The sequence below is a fragment of the Macaca mulatta genome, chromosome 11 (assembly GCF_049350105.2).
Source record: "Macaca mulatta isolate MMU2019108-1 chromosome 11, T2T-MMU8v2.0, whole genome shotgun sequence".
Taxonomy (NCBI): Eukaryota; Metazoa; Chordata; class Mammalia; order Primates; family Cercopithecidae; genus Macaca; species Macaca mulatta.
In genome coordinates, this window is record NC_133416.1 from 115,553,587 (window position 1) to 115,575,016 (window position 21,430).

The window sequence follows — 21,430 nt, forward strand, 5'->3', positions numbered from 1 at the left end:
AAAGAGAAAGAAAGAGAAAGAAAGAAGGAAAGAAAGAAAGGAGGGAGGGAGGGAAGAAAGAAAGAAAGAAAGAAAGAAGGAAGGAAGGAAGGAAGGAAGGAAGGAAGGAAGGAAGGAAGGAAGGAAGAAAGGAAGGAAAGAGAGAGAGAGAAAGAAAGAAAGAGAAAGAGAGAGAGAGAAGAGAAGAGAAGAGAAGAGAAGAGAAGAGAAGAGAAGGGAAAAGAGAAGAGAAGGGAAGAAGAAATACCTGAGACTGGGTAATTTATTAAGAAAAGATTTTTCACTGACTCACAGTTCCACAGGCTTTAAAGAAAGCATGGCACCAGCATCTGCTCAGCTTCTAGTGAACCCTCAAGGAGCTTTCCCTCATGGTGCAATGTGAAGCAGGAGCAGGCATATCACATGGAAAAAGCAGGAGCTGGAGGCAGGGAGGTGCCACACTCTTACACAAGCAGGTCTCATATGAACTCAGAGTGAGAGCTCACTTACCATTAAGGGGATGGCACAAGTCATTAATGAGGAATCCACTCCATGACCCAAACACCTCCCACTAGGCCCCACCTCCAATATTGGAGATTATATTTCTTTCTTTCTTTCTTTTTTTTTTTTTTTGAAACAGGGTCTCATTATGTCACCCAGGATGGAGTACAGTGACACAATCATGGCTCACTGCAGCCTTGACCTCCCAGCCTCAATTTATCCTGCCTCCTGAGTAGCTGAGACTATAGGTGTGTGCCATCATGCCCTGCTAATTTTTGAATTTTTTGTAGAGATGAAGTTTCATCATGTTTCCCAGGCTGATCTTGAACTCCTAGGCTAAAGCAATCCACCCACCTCGACCTCGCAAAGTGCTGGGATTATAAGTGTGAGCCAACATGCCCAGCCAGGAGATTACATTTCAGCATGAGATTTGGGCGGGGACAAATATCCAAACTGTGTCAATGTTTATCCTTAACTTGGGCCATTTCTCTCTCTACACAAAGGGAATGGCTTGGAAGGTGCTCAGAGATTGGGAGGATCTCCCTCACCAGTCCTTCAGGGCCAACTCCAAGTGTGCCTGTAGTGCTGCCACAGTCCATTTTTGGCTTACAGCCACAGACTGGGTCAAGCAAGCTTATTCATCTTCCATCAGCTGGAAACCCCTACATGTGTCATAAGTGAGAGTCAAGAGAGTGGCCCTGGGTGCTTGTGTTCCCTGGACCTGCTTGAGCCCAGTCCAATAGATACCACCTCCAATTTACAACGAACTGCTGCTGGGCCCACCTGACCTTATGCCCTTATAGGCCTCACAGTGCCCAGCTCTTGATGAGACTAGCAGCTTCCGACTACATGGTCACTTGACATCACACAGTCAGACACTCAGTTGTCACCAGAGCCCAGTAGCAAGCCCAGAGCTGCTTTTCAGATGGTATACCATTGGGTGCTTTAGACGGTGTGTTTGTTTCCCAGAGCTGCCATAACAAATTATCACCAACTAAATGGCTTAAAACAACAGAAAATTTATTCCTCACAGTTCTGGAGGCCAGAAGTCCAAAGTCAAGGTGTTCACAGGGTTGGTTCCTTCTAGAGGCTCTGAGGGAGAAACCATCCCATGCCTCTCTCCCAGCTTCTGGTGTTGCTGGCAATTCTTGGTGTTTCTTGGCTTCTAGACGCATTGCTCCAGTCTCTGCCTCTGTCTTCACATGGCGTTCTCTCCCTGTGAGTATGTATGCCTCCAGATGTCCCTCTCCTTATAAGGACACAAGTCATCCTATTTAGGGTGCACCCTAATACAGGATGACCTTATTTTAACTTGATTACATCTGCAAAGACATTATTTCCAAATAAGGTCACATTCATAGGTACCAGGAGTTAGGACTTCAACACATCTTTTTGAGACACAGTTCCACCAACTATAGATAGCATGGCCATATGCCAAAATCCCAGCATCCTTCTCTACCAAAAATGCCCCTAGTTCCATGATATTTGCTAAGTCATATGGTCAAGCAATAGGACTGCTTGTACAGCAGCTTGGATCTGCTCCAGAGCCCTTTTTTGCTCTTGGCTGAACTCAAAAACTAGCAGCCTTCCCTGTCATTCGATAAATGTGTTGGAGAAGTATTTTCAAGTGCAAAGTATTCTGTCTTCAAAACCCAAAAAGGCCCACCAAGCATCGTGCTTCCTTTTATTTGGTGGAAAGTGCAAATGCAATAACTTGTCCTTACCTTAAGAGGGGATGTGCTGGCAGATCACTGGACCCTTGAAAACTTCACTAATGTGGCAAGCTTCTGATTCTTAATAGGTTTTCTCTCCTATCTTCTGGACCAAATTTGACTTACCAAGGCATTCAGGGTACTTCCCACTCCTTTTTTGTATTTTCATCGTTTTAAATTTGATTTTCTTAATTGGCCCACAATAATTATATATACCTATGAGGTATATAGTGATGTTGTGATACATATAAAGCATAGTGGGCCAGGCACTGTGGCTCATGCCTGTAATCTCAGCACTTTGGGAGGCTGAGGCAAGAGGACTGCTTATGTTCAGGAGTTCAAGACAAGCCTGAGCAACATAGCAAGACTTTGTCTCTACTTTTTTAAATGGTCATGCATGGTGACATGCACTTGTAGTCCCAGCTACTTGAGAGGCTGAGGTGGGAGGATCGCTTGAGCCTGGGAAATCGAAGCTGCAGTAAGCTGTGATCACGCTACTGCACTCCAGCCGTGGTCACTCCAGGGCACGCCAGCTTAGGCAACGAAGTAAGACCCTGTCTCAAAAAAATAAAAATATACTGATTAGTCTTAAAATATATATATATACTGATTAAATCAGGATACTTAGAAATATCCATCACCTCAAACATTTATCATTTCTTTGTGTTGGAATATTCAGTATCCTTCTAGCTATTTGAAACTATGTACTTATTATTATTATTACTATTAGGGACGGGTCTTTCTCTGTCACCCAGGCTAGAGAAGTGGCATGATCATAGCTCACTGTAACCTTGTACTGCTGGGTTCAAGTGATCCTTCCACCTCAGGCTACCAAGTAGTTGGGACTACGGGCATGCACCACCACACTAAGCTAATTTAATTTTTTTGTAGAGACAGAGTCTTGCTATGTTGCTCAGGCTGGTCTCAAACTCCTGGCCTTAAGAGATCACCCTGCCTCAGCCTCCCGAAGCACTGGGATTATAGTCATGAGCCACCACACCTGGCCCTGAAACTATGGTGTAATCCCAGCTACTTGGGAGGCTGAGGCAGGAGGATCACTTCAGCCTAGGGATTTGAGACCAGCATGTGCAACATAGCAAGACCTGATCTTAAAAAAAAAAAAAAAAAAAAAAAGTATAATGAGCTTCACAAAAATAAAATTAATGGAGTTAGAATAGGCATTATTATGACACAAAACAGCATGGATGAATCTCAAAATAATTACGATTGGTAAAAGCAGGCAAACCAAAAAACACATACTGTATCATTCCCTTTACATAAAATTCTATAGAATGAAAACTAGTCAATAGTGGCAAAAAGCAAATCCGTGGTTCCTTGGGAGGCGGTGGGACAGAGGGGTGCAGGAGAGATGACAGACGGCTCAAGGACACCTCTTCAATGATAGATGGGCTCACTATTCTGAGTGTGCTGGTGGCTTCAGAGGTACACACATGTGTCAAAATTCGTGAATCATATACTTCAAATACGGGCAATAAAACGTATGTCAATTATGTCCCAATAAAGCTGGAAAAGGGGTTTAAAGAAAGAAAGAGCACTTTGTGCGAGGACTGCCTTATTTGAGACTTGGGAAAAAAAAAAAAAAAAGTTGCAAAAGAGCCAGAGCAGGCACCACAACTGTACATATAGATAGGGAAATTGAGGCTCAGATTATGTAATTGACCTCAGGTTACACAGCTGGGAAAAGGCACGGCCAGCACTCTAATCCAGGCCCCTTGGCTCCGAGTTCACCAGATGCCAGAATTAGCCAACATGCTTAGCTGGGACCCTACCTCCTCCTGGTCATGGCCAGTGGTTGCAAATAACAAAATCAGCATAAGTCAAAGAGGAATTGACTGGCTCAAGTGAACCTATTGTAGCAAGGGCAGGGGTAGAGCTGGCTTCAGGGATATTCACCACCAGGGAGTTGCAACTGAGTATTGGTCAGCTGCTACTCCTCTCTCTCTCCACCTTTCATCTTTGATTCTGTCTGCACATTGGTTGCATTTTTTCAGACTGGCTTTCTCCATGAGGCTCACAGCATGGCCACTGGCAGCTCCTGAGTGCACATCCCCTCAACTCTGTGATAATAGAGGCCAGACTCTTCTAGGCCACTGTAGAGCCCCTAATTGCAAGGGAAGAGTTCTGATTAGCTAGCTTGAATCACATGCCCACTTCCAGCCAATCACTGGTGAGGATGGAAGAAGATGGCTGCCCTCTTGTCAACTCCATATTATTTGGTGGAGTCTGGGGTGCAGACACCACGTGCAAAGAACCATGCAAAGCTAACATACCCAAATAGGGCTGTATCCCACCTGGTCACAGAACCACTGAACTGTCTGCTTTAGTGATATCTCACTAGGTAGAGGGTACCAGGACATTGTGGAAGGTGGAAGAGAAAGCACTCACAATACAGGCACTGGAAGGCTCTAAGACAAGCTTGCTCAATGCTAAACCTTTGCCTGAATAGCCATCCTTCAGCACTAGGTCAGTTTGGGTCCTCTGAGAAGCACATGCCAAGAAAGGATTTGATGTACAATGATTGAAGGAAACATCCGTCAAGGGAAAGGGGAGAGGAGGCAGGTACAGGCAGGAGAGTCTTCGAACCAAACCAAACTCTGGGTCTAACATCTGTGAAAGCAGAGAGGGGAGCAAGGATTGGACTGGTAGAGAATTGGACTCAGAGAGTTCTGAGACAGTCTCAGCCAGAGAAAAATGGGGGAGTTCCCAAGCAAAGGTTGCCCATCGAAAGATGTGGTGGGCTGAGAAAGGTTCCCAAAAAATATCCACATCAAATACGTGGAACCGGGCCAGGCACAGTGGCTCATGCCTGTAATCCCAGTACTTTGGGAGTCCAAGGCAGGTGGATCACGAGGTCGAGAGATCGAGACCAGCCCGGCCAACATGGTGAAACCCTGTCTCTACTAAAAATACAAAAACATTAGCTGGGCATGGTGGTGGGCACCTGTAGTCCCAGCGACTCGGGAAGCTGGGGCAAGAGAATCACTTGAACCCGGGAAGTGCAGGTTGCAGTGAGCCAAGATTGCACCACTGCACTCCAGCCTGGCGAGAGAGCAAGACTCCATCTCAAAAAAAAAAAAAAAAAAATCCCTGGAACCTTGAATGTCACCTTATTTGGAAAAGGGGTCTTGGAAGATGGGATTAAGGATCTTGAGATGGGAAGATTATCTTGGATTATCTGGGTGACCCCTCAATCAATTCCAAATGTTCTTATAAGAGAAAGGTAGAGAGGGGTCAAGACAGACAGAAGAGAAGACACCAAGAGAAGAGGAGAAGGCAATGTGAAAACAGAGGCACAGACTGAAGTTATGCAGCCATAAGGAAGGCTGACAGCCATCAGAGGTGGAAAGAAGCAAGGAAGGCTTCTCCACCAGAGCCTCGGAGTGCAGCCAACACCTTGATTTTGAACTTCTGCCTTCCAAAATTGGTAGGAAATACATTTGTGTGTGTGTGTTAAGCCACCATTTTGTGGCAATTTGTTACAGCAACCACAGAAAACTAATATAGAGGGGTCCCATGTTGGGCAGGATTGGCCGAGTTCTATTACCCCAAAGTGCTCAGTCTTTGGCTGAGAGCATTTGGGAGAAGCACAGCTAGACCTGAACATTATTGTGGAGCCACAGATGCAGCAGCAAGAGGCAGTCAGTTGGCTGCCTCCGAGGGGGATCTGAACAGCACACCTTTGGGGCCACCAAGAACCCAGCACCTACTATGCATCGACTATGTCTAGCACATAGTAGAGACTCAGAAACTATTGTTAGATGTTGGCTGCAGAATGGATGAATGTTCTGTTTGGGTTCCCAAGGTAAAATCAGTGGATGAGAGGTACAGGGACATGGATTTCAACTTGGCATAATAATCATAGCCAACATTAGATAGAAACTACTGTGTGCTATGCACACGTACCAAGACACATGTATCTATGTATATGTTGATGTATATGTACACATACAAACACATGTAGGTATATATGCGCGCGCACACACACACACACACACACACAGAGTCAAATAGACTTTACTTAAACTTTACAACAACCCTTTGAGGTAAGTTTTATCAGCCCTTTGAGGAAACTGAGCATGTGCTAGGTGCTGGGTGCTTTGTTAAGACATTTCTCAGTACTCTCTCATTTAAATTACCTGATAAGTCTACAGGAAAGGTAGCATATTCTATTCTTTTCTTTTTAATTTTGAGACAGGGTCTTGCTCTGTTGCCCAGGCTGGAGTGCAGTGGCACGATCATGGCTCACTGCAGCCTCAAACTCCCAGGCTCAAGTGATCCTCCCACCTCAGCCTCCTGAGTAGCTGGGGCCACCGGTGCACACCACCACACCTGGCTAATTTTTAAAAATTTTGTAGAGACAGAATCTCAATAGGTTGCCCAGAGTGTCCCCCTGCGTTGGTCTCCCAAAGTGCTGGAATAAAAAGAGTGAGACTCAGCACCTGGTCATATTATTCTTATTTTATAAAGAAACAAAGAAATTATTTTATAAATAAATAAGACTCAAGGTCACACAGCTAGGTCAACCCAGTCCTGCCTCCAAAGCCCTGCTCCTAATCACGACTTTGTCCTGCCTTCCATGCACACATGATGATTCTGTTCCAGGATTCCACAGGCCATGAGCCCACAGATACACCAAAAGGCATTGTGATTTTTTTTTTCTTTTGCTGCCTGTGGTGTCTGAGATGGAAAATATGCCAGCCTCTGCTTGGGGCGACCACAGAAGCTCCAGAAGAACGTCCCCACCTTGCTCCTCTCAGGTTGTCTGTCTCAGATGTGGCGCCATCATTGACACCGTCTTCCCAAGCTAGTGTGTTCTGACAACTTGCTGCTAATGGGACGCCACCGGCAAATCATTAGCCTCCTCCATCCCCACTGCACGCAGCCAGGCTTGGCTTGTTGCTGCCGAATGCCCGACACATGTCAGCTCTGTTTGGAAATTGGATCCAATCTGGAAAGTCACTGGATCACAGTGGGGATCTGAAGGGAACAGCTGAAACTCCCCCCCGGATTCCTGCTGACTGTCCTTCCCTGGGGCTTTGAAGGGGTCCCAGGCACAGTGAGGTGGGTTTCAGGCTTGAGAGGCTTTGCCCTGGAGGGAGGGCTGAAGGTCACAGAAGGCAGAACTGAAGGAAGGAAGGTAGCTGGCATCCTGGGCCAGCCTCACCTGCCGTGTGACCTTGGGCAAGTCATTCGCCTGCCCTGGGCAATGTAGTGTGGACCAGATGCTCAGACTGGTGTCAGACAAACACAGGTGGGAATCCGAGCTTGAACACCACCAGATGGATGACCTTGGGCAAGTTCTTTAACCTTCATAAGTCTCAGGTTATTCATCCATGAAATGGATATAAATAACAGCCCTTACAGGGTGACTTTGAGCATCCTATGAGAAGGCATGCAATATGTGTGGCACAGTGCCCAGCACATAGGGATTGCTCCATCAGTACAGCTGTTCTTAGTCAGGTGAAGTGGCTCATGCCTGTAATCTCAGCTGAGGCAGGAGTATCGCTTGAGCCCAGGAGTTCAAGACCAGCCTGCCCAATACGGGGAGACCCTGTCTCAACAAAAAAAAATTAAAAATTAGCTGGGTGTGGTGATGTACATATGTAGTCCCAGCTACTCAGGAGGCCAAGGTGGGAGGATCTCTTGAGCCCTGGAGGCTGAGGCTGCAGTGAGCCATGACTGCATCATTGCACTAGACTGGGCAACAAAGCAGGACTGTCTCTAATAATAAATAAAAGTTAAAAAATACAACTATTCTTACCTGCATCACCACCACTAAATGGACTGGCATACATCTAATCCACCTGGCACACCCACTCCAGCGAATCACTCACATGGAGCACGAAATTTGGAACCAGGATCTAGTCAAGTGTGGCCTCAACCACAGTCTGATATGAAACAATTCATTTATTCATTCACCTCCACTTACTGAGTGAAGGCAATCAATTATCACGTATCTAGAATAATATGTGACACCACCACTTATTGAAGGCTTAATAAAGAGAAGACAAATAAAGATAACTGTGACCCATCAACTGCCCTTGAGGAGTTCTCAAATCTTAGTTTTCCCATCTGTGAAATGGGCACACAGATTCTGCATTGCCTTCAGGCGTGTTGTGTAGATCTAATAGGATAACTAGCATTCCACATGCATTACACACTTAATCCTTCTGGCAACCCCATAGGATAGGTACAACTTTCCTCCCCATTTTATATGTAAGAAAACTGAACATAAGAGAGGTAAAGTGGTTTTTCGAAGGTTGAACAGCTGGAAACAGGAGGTGGGGAGTCAAACCCAGGCATTCTGGCTCCAGAGCTCACGCTTTTGGATACTCTAAGCTGAAGTCAACCATAAACAGAAGCCAACATTTTCTTTTCTGGAATTTCTCAGCATCCTTCCAGCCTAGCCTGCCTAATTTGGTCAAGTCAGCAGACAAAAAGACTCTGGTGGGTCCTTGCTCCCAAAAGTCTCTGAATACAGTTCATGTTTCCTGATCCAAAAGAGATGGAATCCCAGACACACAGGCCTGGGCTTAGTTTGCCCACTGAATTGGACACAATTAAACATCTCTTGGGTCTTCAGAAGCCTTACCCAAGAGCTTCCACCCACCCCTTGCAGCCACAGAGCAGGACCTCGACATCCCTTTGCAGTTGGTGGTTCTCGCTTCTTCCTGATAGTTTTTTGTTTGTTTGTTTTGTTTTTAAGCAGAGTCTCTGTCATCAGGCTGGAGTGCAGTGGTGCGATCTTGGCTCACTGCAACCTCCGCCTCCCCGCTTCAAGCGATTCTTCTGCCTCAGCCTCCCAAGTAGCTGGGACTACAGCTGATAGAATTATTATTCCTACTCACTCCACCATCTCAATCCTTGCTTCCTTCCTGCTCCATGATTCCAGGGAGTGCAGAAGAGAGAGCTCTGTTTCAAGGGCCTAGTGCACAGATGTCTACTCCCCAGTCACAGGTGACTAGCTCAGCCCCTCAGCCCCCTGGACAATCCTGAGCTGGTCCAGGCCACTGCTAAATCCCCAGAACCAAGCACAGGGCTTGGCTCCTAGGAGGCACCAGCAAATAATTGTTAAATGCATACATAAACATCCAACTAGTAGAAGTATTGGTACCGCTAATTACATTGCATATGTATCTACCACGTGCTGGATGTTTTGCATACAATATGTCATCTAATGATTTTTCCTCTTACAGATGAGGAATTTGAGAAGCACAATTGTTCTTCATCCTTCCCCCGTGTACAGGATTGGAAGCAAGAGGAGGAATAAGTAACCGAGGAAATATTATTACAACATCAGCAGCACCTATCAATTCTCAGGCATCTCCTACATGCCAGGCCCTCCTCTCCTCATTTTAGGCCCATTATCTCCAATCCACACTATAACCCACAGACACATATTCTTATCCCCATTTTACAAATGAGGAAACTGAGAGTCATGGGATTTAAGTAACTTGCTTCCTTGTAGCAGGGTCAGGATTCAAACCTAGGTCAGCCCAAGTCCAAAGTCTGTGTGCTGAACCATGAGGCCAACAGGAATAGGAAGTGCAAAGGAACATTGCTATGATCAGCTTGTGCGGGGCACTTACTTAGGTCACTTTGAGGTGATCAGTTCCCAGCATCTCCAGAAAGAGAGCCCAGCTCCCGCCCTAAAGCTGTGCTGCATCTGCCCTTCCCTTGGTCCCTGACTCCCGTAGCCAAGCGTTTGGTGGTGAGTCTCTATCCTACAGGGACTTCAGGAATGGGTAGGCAGGAGCTATGTAAGCCAGGAGGAAGCTGATAATCCTCTCTGGAAACCTAAGTCTTACCTGAGGGAGAAAAATAAATAGTCTCTAACAAAGAAGTGGGAAAGAAAGACAAAGACACAATTGTCCTTGACAACCGGGTCAGAGAATGCATTGTTGCCAGGGCAACAGCAGAGGAGGTGGGGGTATCAGACAGCGGAAATCACTGTCTATATCACCTGTGTTGAGAACTGCTGCTCTATAGTGTAATGGTGTATTAGTTGGGGTTCTCTAGAGGGACAGAAGTAATTATATATATAATAGATATATTATATATATATGGGACTTTATTAAGTAGTATTAACTCACATGATCACAAGGTCCCACAATAGGCCATCTGCAAGCCGGGGAGCAAGGAGAGCCAGTCAGAGTCCCAAAGCTGAAGAACTTGGAGGCCGATGTTCAAGGGCAGGAAGCATCCAGCACGGGAGAGAGATGTAGGCTGGGAGGCTAAGCCAGTCTAGCCTCTTCACATTTTTCTGCTTGCTTTATATCCTGGCTGTGCTGGCAGTTGATTAGATGGTACCCCCTCAGATTAAGTGTGGGTCTGCCTTTCCCAGGCCACTGACTCAAATGTTAATCTCCTTTGGCAACACCCTCGCAGACACCCCCAGGATCAATACTTTGCATCCTTCATTCCAATTAAGTTGATACTCAATATTAACCATCACAAATTGATAGAAGCATGCACTTTGTGTATTTATCAAAATGGAAAGATGGTCACAATATTTTAAATGACTATCATAGATTGAAAAATGTTATAGATACTTTATTAGCACTCCTGGAGTAGTTTATGGGTTACCCTCCCAATACCATTCTGCCTCCTTTGATTTGACTCTGTTAAAAATATGTTCAACTCTGGAGGGTGAATTACAATTTGTCTAAACCAGTCATGGCACACCAATTTCCCTCTTCCAGTGACTGGTGTAGAAGTGGGCATGTAACCCTGATCTGACTGATGAGACTTAAGAGAAATCTGCTGAGAGGTTTTCAGAAGGTAATCTTCACACTCCCTTCAACGGAAGAGTGGTACATGCAGAGACAGTGCCTTTGGCTGTCTTCCCTTCCTGGATCTGGATGCTATCTTGTGAGGATGTGATTCTCAGAGCAGTGGCAGCCATCTTGTCACCACGAGAGGAATCATTGCCTACACACCAGGGAAGGCAGGACAAAAAGATAGTTAAGTACCTATGCCTTTGCTGACACGGAACCATCCTAGAACTACCTTCCAGAACTACCTTTCACCAGGCATCTTGGTAAATAAACAAATGTCTTTATGTTGTTTTTTTGTTTTCTTTTTTTTCCTGCCCCTTGCCACAAGACCCTTGGCTGCATGTAACAGAAACCCTTTCCATCTAGTTGAGTTGGAAAAGGGGGGTTTGCCATAAGGACACTTCGAGAACTCGAGGGTAAGATGTGACTAGGTTGTAGGAATCATCTCCAAAATTCTCTCTCATTGCCCTCCTTCTACTCCTTCACTGCAGACCAGTTATCTCAGCTCCTAAGCCTATTCTATAATGCAGTGTGGCCCATTCCAGACTCTTCGCCTGCTTCACTTCAGGCATCAACAAGACTGAGGCTGGAAGCTCTTGGTCTCTATCTCAAGTCCCTAGTTAAAGGACTGTGGAATCAGTGTGGACCGGGAGCCTGTGCCTTACTTAACCCTAGCCAGGACTGGGTGGTGGTGCCCACACATGGCTCCCAGGAGCCTGCCAGGGAGGCGTAGATGGAAACATGGCCAGTTCCTAAGGTGGGGAGAGGAGTGCTCGGTAGATGAAATGTATTCATAAATTCTGGAAGGATTACATACCAAAATTTGTAAATGCTTACCTATGTGTGGTTAGATTTCAATTTTCTTTTTCTTTATGCTTATCTGTGTTTTCTAACTTCCCTACCATGTACATGCAAAAAGAATCAGTAAGACCTGGGCCTTGTCAGTTACTAGCTGTGTGACTTCGCCTTTCTGAACCTCCATTTCCTCATCTCTAAAAATGAGCGTACCCATGAAGAACTCAAGGGGATAAAGCAGGGCACCGGCTTGATGCACTGTAAACTGGCAGGTATCATGGGAATCTATGTGGTTTTTCTTTTTTTTTTTTTTTTTTTTGAGACAGGGTCATACTCTGTCACCCAGACTGGAGTGCAGTGGCACGATCTCAGCTCACGGTAACATCCGCCTCCCAGGCTCAAGTGATTCTCCTGCCTCAGCCTCCCAAGTAGCTGGGATTACAGGCACACGCCACTACCACCCAGCTAATTTCTGTATTTTTAGTAGAGATGGGGTTTCACTATGTTGGTCAGGCTAGTCTCAAACTCCTGACCTCAAGTGATCCACCTGCCTCGGACTCCCAAAGTGCTGGGATTACAGGAGTGAACCACTGTGCCCAGCCACACTTTTTTCTTTCTTTTTCTTTTTTTTTTTTTTTTGAAGACGGAGTCTTGCTCTGTTGCCCAGGTTGGAGTGCAGTGGCACGATCTTGGCTCACTGCAAGCTCCGCCTCCCAGGTTCATGCCATTCTCCTGCCTCAACCTCCCGAGTAGCTGGGACTACAGGCGCCCGCCACCATGCCCAGCTAATTTTTTTGTATTTTTAGTAGAGACGGGGTTTCACCGTGTTAGCCAGGCTGGTCTCGATCTCCTGACCTCGTGATCCTCCCGCCTCGGCCTCCCAAAGTGCTGAGATTACAGGCGTGAGCCACCACACCTGGCCTCTTTTTTTTAAAGAAATGAGATCTCACTCTGTTGCCCAGGCTGGAGTGCAGTGGGGCAATCATAGCTCACTGTAGCCTCAAACTCCTGGGCTCAAGCAATCCTCCTGCCTCAGCCTCCCAAAGTCCTGGGATTACAGGCATGGGCCCCAAATCCCAGCCTGTGTGTTTAATTTTTATTTTAATAGTTTTGGGAATACAGGTGGTTTTTGGTTACATGGATAAGTTCTTTAGTGGTGACTTCTGAGATTTTAGTGCACCCGTCACCTGAGCACTGTATACTGTACCCAATCTCTAGTCTTTTTCTCCTCACTCCCCTCCCAACCTTTCTCCTAGAGTCCCCAAAGTCCATTATATCATTCTTATGCCTTTGCGTCCTCCCACTTATAAGTGAGAACATATGATACTGGGTTTTCCATTCCTGAGTTACTTCACTTAGAATAATGGCCTCCAGCTCCAACCAAGTTGCTGCAGAAGACATTAGTTTGTTCTTTTTTATGGTTGAGAAGTATTCCATGGTATATATATACCACAGTTTCTTTATCCACTCCTTATGTGATGGGAACTTAGGTTGTTTCCATATCTTTGCAATTGCAAATTGTCCGGCCTGTGTTTTTTTATCTCCTCTCTCAAATGTTAGCTCATAGCAGTTGGGCACCAATCTGGGTATCCCCCATAGTGCTTGTGCTGGGTTGAAGTGTCTCCACTAAATTCACATCCACCAAGAACCTATGAAAGTGACCTTATTTGGAAACAGGGTGTTTGCCAATGTTACCAAGTTAAGATGAGGTCATACTGGATTAGAGTAGGCCCTAAATCCAGTGGCAGGTGTTCCTATAAGGAAAGGGAGATTCAGAGACACAGACATACAGGGAAATGGCCATATGAAGACAGAGGCAGAAATTGGAGTTACGCTGCTGTAGGCCAAGGAACTCATTGGGCACCAGAAGTTGGAAGAGACAAGAAAGGATCCTTCTCTGGGTTTGTTCTTCCAGCCTCTAGAGCTGTAAGAGAAAAACTCTCTGCTGCTTTAAAGGTTTGTAGTCATTTGTTAAGACAGCCCTAGAAAACTAACACAGTGCTTAACATAGTACCTTGTACATGATCCATTCTCAACAAATGTTTGGTGAGTGAGTGAGTGAGTGAGTGAGTGAGTGAGTGAATAGGTGAATTGGGAACGGAGTATAACTGGGCTTAGCTAAATAGCTGTGCCAGTCTCTCTCAGCAACCACAGCTAATGTTCAGTAATCTCTCCTAATCATTCATTACCGTAATTCACTCATTCATTCATTCACTCGTAATTTCTCATTTATATTTGTTAAGTTCCTGTTTTGGGCCAGATACTAAACACTGGGTGGTAGTCCCATTTGAACTACAGCAAGAATTTGAGAACTGGTCTCTTTAGCCAGGCTCCAGCTCCCCATGCACCTGGGTTTTGATCGATGGCTCCCCAGAAGCCACCCAACCGTGCTCACACAATAAAAGAAGAGAAGAAAATTTAATAAGATTCCAAATTGCCTTCCCTTGAATTCAAATTGCTTCATATATTATGTTCATGATAACTACTGTAGTTCCTATTTTTTTCTCAAGCCCCTTCTTTGTTTCTAATACAAGACAAGTTCTTGTGTTAATGAATTCTAGATTTTCATTTAATAAATGTTGCGTGGGAAGCTTCATTATTTGCAACTTCATCAATCTACTGCAGACACACAAATGCCCCTTTCTAAGTACCTGGGAACAATAGAGCATGATTCTCACGTATGGGGGCCCTGCACTCTGCCACCAAGAAGAATTCAGTAATTGAAAAGACCTTATAAATCAATACAGCCAAATTGAAAACTCCAAGAGAACTTCGCATCATTCACAGAGGCGCTTGTTACGACTTCTCTTTACTTTTAGAGGGGAAAAAAACAACACTAGGAAAAAGGTTGAAGAGGAGAAGAAAGAAAACAGATATTTCTATTTAATCCTAATCACTCAGCAAAGATGGTGGAACTTCTCCTTAGCATGCAGATTCAATTTCACTTTGATTACTTGTCCTGATTAATTTTTTTTGTCTTTACCTTTATTCAAACACAAAATCTCTCCACAGCAGACCACCTCGTGATGGTTTCTAACTCTTTTCCAGGGAGGCATTGAGAGACAGAATTCCAACGCTCACCATTAAGAATGCCATATAACAGGGACTCAATAAACGCGGATTTTGATGGAATTGTATTGAACTAAATGGCTGTTATTCTAGAATCTTTGAGGAATAGGAATAAAGCACAGAACCCCTTCCTCTCTGTACCCCCTACATATTTTTGTTGCCTGACAATTCCCCGCCGTGGCTACGAGAGTTGAAGAAAATTTTTGTTGAGTTTCCGTGATGCCTTCTGGGTTTGTTTCCCCACTCCCACACCTTTATTTGCTTCCTGATTACAGTAATAAAATCAGCTTTAGAAATGTCACAGCCTGGGCAACATAGTGAGACCCCGTCTCTACAAAAACAGCCGTTGCAACATGCCCCCTCCCTCCATTCCTGCTGGCTCACTGCCCAGCAGCCACAGCAGCCTTCTTTCTGGTTCTCAGGCAGCTCCTGCCTCCCTCTGAGCCTTTACATGTGCTGTTCTCTCTGCCTGGAATGCTCTTCCTCCCACCCTTTGACTTACTGAGTCCGACTTATCCTTTGGGTCTCTGTCTCATTGTCTCCTCCTTTAAAAACCCTCCCCTGACCTCACAGAGCTACATTCAGTGAGTTTATTATATATTCCTGAAGATCCCTGTATATATTTTTTAAATTATAACACTTATCACAAGTATAATTAAGAAATTTTTGTGTAAATGCTTGTTTAATTTTTTCTGTCTAGCTAGACCGTAAGTACCATGAGGTAGGGCCCCTTCTCTCATGTCTAGCACCCAAAGAGTTTAAGACTCACAATAAATATGACCTAAAGACATAAATAAACTTGTTCTCGGCAAATTGAAAGAATGGTGATTATTTAAATATATTTGTCATATGCTGTGAAATGAAAAAGCAGTGTATGTGGATGCATAGATAAAGGCTGGAATACTATACAGTAAAAGGATAAAAAAAGACCTTATTTAGGACTATGAGTTGTATTAGTCAATGTTCACCAGAGAGACATTATATACATACATACATACATAAACACACACACACACACACACACACACACACACACACACACGGTGGGGGGGGGGGAGAGAGAAAGAGAGAGAGAGAGAGAGAGAGAGAGAGAATCAGGAACTAGCAATTATGAAAGCTGTGGACTCCCAAGACCTGCAATTGACAAGCTGGAGACCCAGAAGAGCTGACGGTGTAGTTCCAGTCTGAGTCCAAAGGCCTGAGAACCAGGAAAGCTGACAGTGTGGGTTCCAGTCTGAGGGCAAGAGAAGACAGATGTCCCAGTTCAAGTAGTCCAGAAGGAGAAGCTTCCTCTTACTCAGTTGCTGTGAACCGTTTAGGCCCCCAACTTACTGGGCTAGACCCACTCACATCAGGGAAGAAAATCAGCTTTACTCAGTCTGCAGATTCAAAAGTTAATCTTATCCAGAAACACTCTCACAGACACACCCAGAATAATGCTTGACCATATCTGGGCACCCCGTGACTCAGTCAAATTAACACACAAAATCAACCACGACATTGATCATTTTAATATTCTTTTGGTTGTTTCTGTTTTCTAACTTTCCAATAACGGACATGTATTACTTCTTTAATCATTTTGTTTCTTTAACAAGTTTTTCTCTTAATTTGTCTACCAGTGTGTGACAATGCTCGCTGGTAAGTGTTTTGTGCTTGTCTACAAGACTGAGATAAACATTCAACAGAAAAATATTGACCTTTAGGGTCTTCGGTTTATTCAATTGTGAGGGGGTCAAAATGACAGAGCTGCATATTGAAAGCCTGTGTTCAAGTCCTCGTTCCCCCACTTACCTTTCCTAAGCCTCAGTTTCCTCTGCAATAAGAATGAGGATAATAAATTTACCTTATAAACCAAAAATAAAATATTGAGCCCCCCAACTGGCTGAACAGACACCCCTCTTGGCCAAGAGGATCCCAGAGAAACCTAAGAAACTGAAGGCCTGGCCATGATAGGAAGAAAAATCAGACATGCCTCATTTGTTACACCCCTTCCCTTTCGGAGTTTAGGCACAACCGACCAGCACTAACATGAAAATAGAAATCATAATGTTGGAGGTGTTGGGACCAGAGCAACTCCATTTTGAATAAGGGCTGGGTAAAATAAGGCTGAGACCTACTGGGCTGCATTCCCAGATGGTTAAGGCATTCTTAGTCACAGGATGAGACAGGTGGTTGGCACAAGATACAGATCATAGAGACCTTGCTAATAAAACAGGTTGCTGTGAAGAAGCCAGCTATAACCCCACCAAAACCAAAATGGTAATGAGAGTGACTTCCAGTCATCCTCACTGCTACACTCCCACCAGAACCATGTCAGTTTACAAATGCCATGGCAACCTCAGAAAGTTACCCTATAGCATCTAAAAAGGGGAGGCATGAATAATCCACCCCTTGTTTAGCATATAACCAAGAAATAACCATAAAAATGGACAACCAGTAGCCCTCAGGGTTGCTCTGCCTAGGGAGTAGCCATTCCTTTATTTTTTTCTTAATAAACTTGCTTTCACTTCACTCTGTGGACTTGCCCAGAATTCTTCCTTGTGCGAGATCCAAGAACCCACTCTTGGGGTCTGGATCAGGACCCCTTTCCAATGAAAGGACACAAAGATAGATGTGTACCCGCCCCCCACCCGCTACACCCTTGTTCTGCTCTCTAATCTTTGCACATACCAGAGATTTCGTAAGTTCTGTGAGTACCTGGTTTTCTGCACGTACCAGAGATTTTGTTTTGCACATACCAGAGATTTTGTAAGTTCTGAGGCAAGGTCACAAGACGTGTTTAAGTAAGATAAACTCTTGCTGCCATAAACCTGCTCTCCCGCCTCAAAGTTTGAACCAAAATATCAGAAATGGCAGGAACCAATCATAGTTAGCCAAATCGCCTTGTTCAAACACTAGCCAATCATATATCTGATTTGTATAATAACTCTATGCCCACTTTTCTTAGACTATATAACATTGTTCGGAGCTGAGTGGGGGAGCTCTCCTGCCCGTCTCGTTTCACGAGCGAGGGAGAGTTCCAGGTTCGAACCTGTAATAAAGATCCTTGCTGCTTAGCTTTGACTCTGGACTCTGGTGGTCTTCTTCGGGGAATAAACGGTCTGGGCATAACACCAGTAACAAGAAGACTGACAAAACAGTCTTTGTGGCAATAAGATACCAAATTCCAACCTGAATGTGGTATAACATCACATGACAGACAACAAACCTTGAAGAAAATCAAAACATTTTACCCCAAAATACATTTCTTTGACATATTGTTTTGTTTTTAGATGGAGTCTCACTCTGTCACCCAGGCTGGAGAACAGTGGCACGATCTTGACTCACTGTAACCTCTGCCTCCCAGGTTCAAGCGATTCTTGTGCCTCAGCTTCCCAGGCAGCTGGGATTATAGGTGTGCACCACCATGCCCCGCTAATTTTTGTATTTTTAGTAGAGACAGGGTTTCGCCATGTTGGCCAGGCTGGTCTTGAACTCCTGACCTCAAATGATCCGCCCCCCTCAGCCTCCCAAAGTGCTGGGATTATAGGTGTGAGCCACCGCACCCAGCCCATTTCTTGACATATTTTAAAATGGCCCTGCAAAGCCATATCTTGTGGGGGGAAATTTGCATCTGTAGAGAATCTACAGATTCCTTTTTCCATCCTTTCCTGGATCTACCAGAGATTAACTAAGGGTCTGACACCTTTTAAAGTCCAAAAAAAGACGTTTACCACCTATTCTCTCTGAAGGCTAGTACCTTGAAGCTTCATCTGCATAACAAGAACCTTGGCTTCCACAACCCCCCTTAACTTAAGCATCCCTTTCTAGTGGCATCAAATCTTCAGACAAGGCTTAACTCTTTCAACCAATTGCGAGAAACAGAACATCTCAGAATCGGCTGTGGGTAGTGGCTCAGGCCTGTTCCCAATGCTTTGGGAGGCAGAGGTGGGTGGATCCCTGAGGTCAGGAGTTCAAGACCAGCCTGGCCAACACGGTGAAACCCTGTCTTTACTAAAAAAATACAAAATTAGGCATGGTGGTGGATGCCTGTAATCCCAGCTACTCAGGAGGCTGAGGCAGGAGAATTGCTTGAACCCGGGAGGTGGAGGTTGCAGTGAGTTGAGATCACACCATTGTACTCCAGCCTGGACGACAAGAGCGAAACTCCACCTCAAAAAAAAAAGAAAGAAAAAAGAAAATCCCAGAATTCTTAGAATCTATCTATGACCTGTAAGCCCCTACTTCATCCCATCTTTTCAGGCCAAACCACTGTATACCTTCCATGTATTGATTTCTGTCTTTGCCTTATCTCCTGCCTCCCTAAAATGTATGAAAGCACTGCAACCCAACCTCCTTGGGCACTTTCTCAGGACCTCTTGAGATGGTTTCCTGGGCTGTGATCGCTCATATTGGCTCAGAATAAACCTCTTTACATATTTCACAGAGTTTGGTTTTTCCAGTAACAATCTCACAGGTGGTTTATATGAAATCAAGTAATATACATCCAGATGCATCTTTAGGCTGTACAGGGCTAGTCCAACATTACCTTGCGGTGGGAGGCAGTATTTGCAATGTTTAAGAGGGAGCAAGACAGCAGGAGTTGGAGTCCTAGTCAGCCACCTACCTGCTGTGTGGTCTTAATCAAAGCAATTCAACTCTCTGAACCTTGTTTTCACTTTTATAAAGGGGGATAACACCAGAACCAACTTCACACGGTTGTTGTGGGGACTACATAAGGTCATACATTTCAGGTCTTTAGCCCTGTCCCTAGCACATGCGTATTTTGTATTTTAATTATTGATTCCACCATCTCCCCACTCACATACACCCTTAACCCCTAATCCTGACTTGCACATCTTTCTTTGACTTTAATTGCAAATCACCATCAATTGAAGATGTCCTTGGGGTCCCAAGAAGCCCTTCCTTGCCCTCAACACCCTTACCCCATTCTCTCTACCAAACCCACTGGCAGCCAGTACCCCAGGGAAATCTCAAACGTGAAAGACCCAGACCACCACCACCTCCTGAAAGTGATCAAAGCCACCTTCCTAATTTCCTTAAATGCAGTGTTGAGAGTAGTGAGTGGCTTAAAGCCAGGGATTCGGTTATGCTAATTACACCCTTGAAGAGCCCAGCCCTGAAGTCTCATAGCATGAAAAGAATTCTGGCAGCTGGGTTCACTTGGAAAAGAAAGGAAATGTGGAATCTAAGAGTGGCAGGAAGTGGGATGGTGGGCGGATTCAAGAAAAAGGAAGTTTTTGAAAGTTGAAAAAATAAAGGAAATTCATTCACATTAAAACAACAAAAGGATATCCTTTCACCAATCAGAAGAGCAAAAACAAAACACTGGATATTGCCCAGCCTTGACAAGGCAAAGAGTAACAGGAGCTTAAACTCACCAAAATGACAAGGCATAGCTTTTTCCAAGGCAATGGCAGATTCCATGAAACTTCAAAACTTGCATAAACTTCTACCCTCTCAACTCTATTTCTAGGACCCATCTTTCCTACAGACATACACGTGCACAAATATATATGGAGAAAGGTGTGCTTGAAACAGACACAAAATAGATGGAAACAATTAAATGCCCATTAACAAAGGAATGGATAATATGCTGTTGAAATATTAAATATATCTCTCTTTAAAAATGAAGATTTCCTTGTGTGCACAAGACCCATTTATAATATAAGTATTATTAAAAAGAAAGGAAATGGTCTTGGGGGAAAAAAATCAGAATCATAAATCCTGAATGTGAACTTTAGACCTTTAATACATTTTGTTAGACATGAGTTCTAAATTTCTTTTCAAAGAATCAGTATGTCGTATGTTCAATTCTTTGCCTTCTACTTTTAAACTTAACTTCCTCATAAAGCAACCTCTTCCGATTACCTGCTCCACCCTGACTCATTCCGATTACCTGCTACCTGCTCTGCCCTGACTCATTCTCCACCCTGCATAACCATTTTTCCTGCCAAACCACTCATGCCATCGCTCTCTTTAAATTAGCCAATCGGAATTAGTTTAGCCTGTGCCATCTAACCCTAGCCAACAGGGGAAAGACACAGCAGCAGGGGCCACATGTGTCAGCAATAAGAACCCTTTTCCCTCCCTTGTCCAAGTGCACACTCACCATTGCTCCATCTGTAAGGGCGCACCGTTCTATAGTAGTAACTTGCCTTGCTGAGAATTAAAAAGAAAATTTTATATTCGAGTGCTATTTCTTTTGTAGCATCGAAACTTTAATTATAACAATTTCAAGTGGCCCAGGCTTCCAAATGTGTTTCTAATGTAGTTGTTTCCTATACCTCAGGTATCCAGAGAGCAAAGACTATGGGAAATACTGATGTCGCTCAATACTCACCAAAGATGAAAATGAGTTCATTTCCTTAACTGCCTAGTTGAAATGGTCTTTAAACTAGGCCCTATTTACTTGCCAGGAACCTATGTTACAGCAGCACCCAGACGCAAAAGGAACACATATTAGCCATAATTCCCTCAAACATCATCAACCATGGTGATGTTACAGGGAAGGGGTCCTGATCCAGACACCAAGAAAGGGTTCTTGGATCTTGCATAACAAGGAATTCAGGGTGA

At 44.5% G+C, this 21,430-nt stretch overlaps 1 long non-coding RNA gene across 1 annotated transcript; it reads right to left on the reverse strand.

The window, feature by feature from the left end:
- Positions 1–1,481: 1,481 nt before the first annotated feature.
- LOC144333018 (uncharacterized) lies at positions 1,482–16,231 on the reverse strand. The gene is made up of 4 exons (XR_013401321.1): positions 16,025–16,231; positions 10,307–11,144; positions 2,205–2,746; positions 1,482–1,729 (listed from the first exon to the last, which is right to left on the reverse strand). It is a non-coding gene; the product is annotated as an uncharacterized LOC144333018 (long non-coding RNA).
- Positions 16,232–21,430: the final 5,199 nt, after the last annotated feature.